The 6,938-nt window shown below is 42.9% G+C and overlaps 1 protein-coding gene across 1 annotated transcript in view; it reads left to right on the top strand.

Moving 5' to 3' along the window:
• The window catches only part of LOC101090368 (cationic amino acid transporter 3-like), a 54,900-nt gene that overhangs the window by 21,376 nt on the left and 26,586 nt on the right, over positions 1 to 6,938 (top strand). The gene's annotated exons all lie outside the window — the stretch shown is intronic.

Below are 6,938 nucleotides of genomic sequence, written 5' to 3'. Positions count from 1 at the left end.
ACCCTATTGAATATGTCATTTGCAAATATCCACTCCTCAGTAAGTAGCCATTTTGTTTTGTGTATGGTTTTCTTTGCTGTGCAGAAGCTTCTTCTTTACATGAATAAGAAAAGATATATATACCTTTATGTTTATTGTAACATTACATACAATAGCCAGGATATGAAAATAACCCAATTGTCCATTAATATATATATGGTAGAAAATATTCAGCCATTGAAAAAATGAAATGTTGCCATTTACAACAACATGGATGGACCTAGACGGTGTAATGCTAAGTGAAACAAATCCAGCAGAGAAAGATAAATACTATATGATTTCACTCATATGTGGAATTTAAGTAATAAAAAATATCTTGGGGTGCTTGGGTAGCTCAGTCAGTTAAGTACCCCACTGCAGCTCAGTTCACATTCTCACAGTTCATGGGTTTGAGCCCTGCATTGGGCTCTGTGCTGACAGAACCTGGAGCCTAATTCAGATTCTGTGTGTCCATCTGTCTTTGCCCCTTCCCCCGTTCATGCTCTGCCTCTCTCTCTCTCAAAAATTAAACATTTAAAAAAAGAGTACACTTATCTTTATGATTACTCTGAAATTTATGGAATTGCTGAATCTTTATATTGTACACCTGAGAATAATATAATGACACTATATGTTAATCATACTTCAATTAATAACATAAAGGAAACTAGAAAAAATACAAAAATAAAGATGAAATATGGCCCCTGCCTTTAAGGAGTTTATATTCTTTTTTTTAAGTTTATTTATTTATTTTGAGATAGAGAGAACAAGTAGGGAAGGGGAAGAAGCAGGGGGACAGAGGATCCGAAGCAGGGTCTATGCTGACAGCAGAGAGTCTGACACGGGACTCAAACTCATAAGCCGTGAGATCATGACCTGAGCTGAAGTCAGACACTTACCCTAAATCCATCCAGCCACTCCAAGAGCTTATATTCTAATACAAAGGGTAAAGTATACCTGTAACATAAAGTATAAAGCTATCATAAGTAATACACAAATAAAGTGTCTTGGGAATTCAGAGTGGAGGGTGATCATTTGTGGCTGGCACAGTAATGAGAGTTGATTGGTGAAATCAGAGACATCTTTGTACACGAATGGTATTTGGGTTAGCCCTCTCCAAAGATAGATAGGATTTTGCCACACATGGGTACTAGGGAGAGATTGTAGACAGAGATAATGACACTAGGAGAATGAGGCAATGTTTGTTCAGATTCCACTGAGCAGGCTATGTAGCTTGACCCTTGGCAGTGGGCGGGAGGGGAGTGGGCGTGCAACAGAACCCACACAGGTGGATTGGAGCCAGGGCTCTCCTCTGAGCACAAAGCACTTTGGCTTTAAACCCACTACCCATGGTGTAAAGCCCTGGGGTTTGTTCCTCTACTTGGCTATTTCTGTATTCTTGAACTTTGCAGTTTCTCTACAGTTGTCTGCTTTGGTCCACCTGCTCAGAAAGTGCACAGCTGAGAGCCAAGTATCCTGGGTTCTGGTCTTGTTTCCACCACTAACTAGCAATGTGACCTTGAGCAAGCCACTCAGTACCTGCATTCTGCTCAATAAAAAACAAAAAAACAAAAAACAAAAAACAAAAAACCCTGCATTTCTCCCTCCTATGTCTGGAACCAACTGTTACCCAAGACATAGGTGAATAAACTGTCAGCTTTAGATATGAAACGTGATTGGCTTGCTAGTCCTGCATCACTAAATTAGGCAGACTTAGTCCTCATCATAAGCAGCGCTGAGTACCTTCTGCCTCCCACCACAGGAGAAAACCTGCTTTTCTTCTGTGAGCAATGTAGAATACATGTGTCCAGTGGGCTGATTAGTTCTGGATTAAAAAAAAAAAAAAAACAAACAAACCAAGAACTGGGAAGGGGCTGAGCTGGGCATGCTCAGTGCTGTCTCTTCAACCCACTAATCAAAGTCACAATGAAAGATGGTAGGTGGAGAGAAGCCAGGAATAGCAGTCTGCACAATGGTGCTCAAACTTGAACTGGTGTCAGCTCACCTGGAGGGCTTATGAAACACACATTGCTGGGCTCCTCCTCTAGCATTTGGAATTCAGTAGGCCTGGGTGGGGTCTTCTCCAGGGACCTCACACTGAAGACCAAGACTCCAGCTTGTCCATGTGTAAAGATGAAGCCATTGAAATATGGTGCCCTTTGAACATTTACTTCATTTCATGAAAAATTTAGATTAAAATACCATCATTAATGCTTTCACAGTGGGGAAAGCATAGTGAATCATTTCACAATGTATATGCTTATCCAATTACCACAACGTACACTTTAAATATCTTACAACTTTATATGTCAGTTATACCTCAATAAGGCTGAAATAAAAAAAGAAAATACCACAGTTATCTGTGTGTCTTTATTTTCTTTATTTTTTTTTTTTTTCCTGACCATAGGTAAGGAGTGTATCTTGTTCACTTCCCCAAAGCATCACCCAGGACCAGGCACATAATGAGAAATGAATTGTTAAATTGAATTAACTCTCACATTTTTCTTTGGTATAGAATACTGTCCTTCCTTTCAGGCTAGCATTGTGCCTCTCCTTTAAAACAATCTTCTGGGGGCGCCTGGGTGGCGCAGTCGGTTAAGCGTCCGACTTCAGCCAGGTCACAATCTCGCGGTCCGGGAGTTCGAGCCCCGCGTCGGGCTCTGGGCTGATGATGGCTCAGAGCCTGTTTCCCATTCTGTGTCTCCCTCTCTCTCTGCCCCTCCCCTGTTCATGCTCTGTCTCTCTCTGTCCCAAAAATAAATAAACGTTGAAAAAAAAATTAAAAAAAAAAAACAAAATCTGGGAGACTTCTTTGACAAACAGCCTTTCTCTCAATCCAGAACAATATATCTAGACCTGTACCTAGGTCTGTACCTAGATACATCTAGAAGTGTACCCAGGCACTTCTAGTTTTGCTTTGTGTGTCTCAGTCTGAGTTCTGGTTACTGTCCTGTCTGATTCATCAGAGTGGAGTCTTGTTCAGGGCAAGGAGTAGTTTCTCCCCTTCCTGTAGACCCAACAGTAAGAACAGTGTTGTTCATTCAAAGAGCAACGTGGAAAATACAAGGCTATCTCAGGAGAAAGGCTGATTGGGCCTTCCCTAGTCCTGCTCTATATTCCCATGGGATGTGGAGAGGGTCCAGAAGTAGCAAATTCATAGAAGGCCCAACCAAATTTACCTGACTCCAGGGACTCCCAGAAGAGGAGACCAACTTCAACATGGGCACAACAGGCATCTTTCTTGACAGAGGTTTATGGTTGGCATAGGAGGGCCAGTGTTCTCTATTTGTGTATGTGTCCTGCCCTGGAAGGGAGGGATATGAAGCTACTTCCTTACTTGTGGAATTTCTCATATTCTCACAGGGAGTAGGTGCCTCCAGGGAAGGCTGTAGAGGCAGGATTATTATATATTTACCAACTCCTTTAGATGCTTTTTTAAGAGACTTGTGCAAAAACCTTGTGAGAGAATCTAAGATTCTTTGGGGAGAGAAAATTCACACCCCCAAATGGGGTGGAAAATGAACTTAAATTAGTAACTGGATAGAGATGGAGACATCATTACTTTGGAAGGGAAGGTATGAGTAGAAACTGAGAAAGAGGTATTGGTTGAGAGACACTATCTGGAGGAGGATGCCTATAAGCAATTTGGAAAATAAAATATGGATAAGTGAGTTGGAAAGGAAATGGGACAATAATTCTAGGGTACATGGACCTTCAGGACTCATGAAAGAATGACACACTTGTGAGGGATGTATTTATTCACATTTGGAGGGAATTTATGAGCCCGATTTGTATTTTGTTTTGTGCCATGGAGTGAGATTCCCAAATCAGGATGGGATGAGTTATGACTGTCTTTGCCATATAGAGGACATACAGAACAGTGTGAATAGATGGACTTCTCCTGGGAGACAGTTATAGCACCGGTTACAGTCATCTAGTTCCTTGCTCTTCAATGTATGGTAATGGACCAGCTGTGTGGGTGTCACCTGGGAGCTTGTTAGAAATGCAGAATCTTAGGCCCCAACCAGATCTACAGAATCAGAATATACATTTTTAACAAGATCCAAAGTGATTTGTATGCCCTTTTGGGTGTGAGTAGTGCTGGCCTTAGATGATGGATGATAGGTGTCTGACCTCAGATGAGTACTCTGGAAGTTTTGAAAACTTTGGAATTGAGAACATAAGAGGAGGGGTCTAGGTTGGGGAAATTGAATTTGGGGAAGAGGGAGACATGTGGGCCCTGGCTGCCCTCCTATCCCCAGGTCTCTCAAACCAGTCACTGTGCCAGGTTTGACACTCTGCCCACTTTGGGAAAATGCCTGCCATGCTTATGCTGGAGTCTTCCTGATCCTCAGGGGCTCCCCTGGGGCAAGTGTTGGGTAGGTCAGGACAGCTGTCAATTCTGTTTCCCCTACTTCATATGATGGCCTGAAAGGGACGGGGGGAGGTCATATCAGTCATGCCCCAACTCAGGGTTGTACTGTCCCTTAGTCAAATGCATGATAACGCGATGACACTGAGAAGGCTACGGAGGTTGGGGAATTGAAATAGGAGTTCTTAACTACCTGTCCTGGAAATTAGGATAATTTCATTTTTCAAAATCTTAAAGAGAAACCCAATGGCTGAAAAAGGGTTTAAACTCCTGTAGGGACGAAACTAATTCTTTTTAAGAGATATTTTGATGATTTTTAATGGGTTAATAACAAACTATGTGAGACCTATAATTACAGAGACCTGGAGCAATAAGCAATGGAACAATGTTACCCGGTGGGCATTTCAGAATTTTCTTAAGTTTTGCAGGGTTTGTGTACCTCACTCCCAATCAGAACGAGTGATAAAGAGAGGCCAACATAGAAGGAAAACAGATTGAGACTGAACATAAGGAAGAATTTTCTGAGATTACAGGATGACAGGGGAGATGGGAGGGAGCAGGCTCTCTAGCCGTGTGTATGGCTGTGTCACTTGGGTTTTGAATGCCTCAGATGGGCTCCTGCCCAGAAACAGGGAAATGCACCAAATGAAGTTTCAAAATGTTTTTTTTTTTTTTATCCGAAGAATTCTCCAGTCAACTCCTGAAATGAAAGGCCAGGGTGAATGTGTGATGTATGTAAGGCAGTGAGGCATGGGGTTGATGAGTGACGGAAGGAAAAATTATTAGAGCATTGAAATCTGCTGAAAATTTTAAAACGGCTTGGATTTAGGAAAATAAATTGCATGTTAGGGCTCAAATAAGAGTTTTAGGTTTCCGTGTTCTTTATCTCTCCATGTGTTTATCTTGTCTCATTGATGAGACTTAAAAACCCCTAAGGGAAAAGAAAAACTCTTTTATGTATTACCTCTTCATATCTCCATGCCCACAAAATGATGAAGATAATAGCTCCATGTGCTGAGTACTATGCCCTATACTTTTTTCCAACACTTTTTGTGATCACCTATTTAATACAAAAGTTGTATGAGGTGACTATTGTTATGCTATATGTTCTGTTATAGCACAATCTTTTAATGAAGTATAAAACATGTTCACCAATAGACCCAAGTGTCTTCAGTTTCTCTGCAACAAGAAGCCAAAGCAAATAAACCTCCAGCAGGGTGGTGGGTACTCTGCAAGGACTGGAGGAGAATCCCACTGGGAGAAGGCAAAGACAGACAGCACTTCAGAAGCAGTCAGAGTCTGGGAGGAATATAGGAAATAAAGCCTGTGGCAGGGATAGCAAGGGAGTTTGTGGGTGTTTGTGGGTCCTTGGAGGGTCCCAGGAAGGTGATGGTAGGACCTCTAGAGCCACTTCCCACTCAGCTGAGTCCTGATTCTGGAGGGGAGCTGAGAAGACCACCTGAGCAGCAAAGGAAGGGTTGTGATTCCTGCTCCCCTTACCCAGGCACCTGCTGGGTGTGCCCATCTGGGTGGGGGTGGGCTGGGCTGCTTCCCAACTGGGAGCGCAGAATTTAATGGGGTTTCATCTGAGGAATTGTTTATATTCCAGGGGACACACTCTCTTCCACATCTGCTTAGCACAGCAACTGCTGTCCTATAACTCTCCTGCACTGTCTGTTCATAAAGAATGTCTTGAAATTGGAGTAATACACAGAAATTAATGATGACTTTCCTTGGGATGGCTCTCTGGGGGATTATTAGCCCTTCAGTCCATGTGATATGCAGGCCCAGTGCAGACATTTAGGCCATGGTCAGCCCCATTAATGGTTATTTAGGAAACTGCAACCTGCAAAAGGGTGCCAGATGAAATGGACCAGGAGAGGCAGGGGCCAGTGTTGGGGTGGTGAGTTGAATGGAGCTTGCCAAGTTGAAGATCATGCCTCCTAAGGTGTGCACCACTGAGGGTCTGAGGCTGAAAGAGACTGGGTTTCTGTTTCAGGGACAGAAGAACTGGAAGGGTGTTGGGGAGATGATCAGCACAGAGTTTGGGAGGATGGAATGGGGTCACTTTCTGTGGGTGGACACTTTGCTGATGAAAGCTTTACCTGCCTTTTAATATTCAAAGAATTATTAGGTAAATTTTATTAATTCCACCTTACATGTGATGAAACTGAGGCTCAGAGAGATTGTATCAAGTGCTCAAGGTAATACAGCATATTAAGAGGCAAAGCAGGATGTGAACTCAGGTCCTTGAATCCTGAGCTTTTGTTGTTTCCACTCTACCATGGCCAGAAGTTGTCTTTAATGTGTCTGCCTCAGCTTCAGGCCGGGGGATGGGGGCAGGAGGTGAGGTGGGGAATGGAAGGTAGAGGCCCAAAAGTGTTTGTTGTGTGCACGAATGTATTATCTCTGCAGGTTCTGCTTCCATGGTTGGGCCCAGGTCCTAGAGATTCTGCAGCAGGAAGAAGAATACAGCAAAGGAATTCCAGTGTGGACCAGGAAACTGGAAATGGGTTTCCTGTGGGTTTCCCTCCTTTTCCTGAACATT

Source organism: Felis catus, chromosome B4, assembly GCF_018350175.1.
Source record: "Felis catus isolate Fca126 chromosome B4, F.catus_Fca126_mat1.0, whole genome shotgun sequence".
In the NCBI taxonomy this organism is placed as follows: Eukaryota; Metazoa; Chordata; class Mammalia; order Carnivora; family Felidae; genus Felis; species Felis catus.
This window is presented reverse-complemented; position numbering and strand designations above follow the sequence as displayed.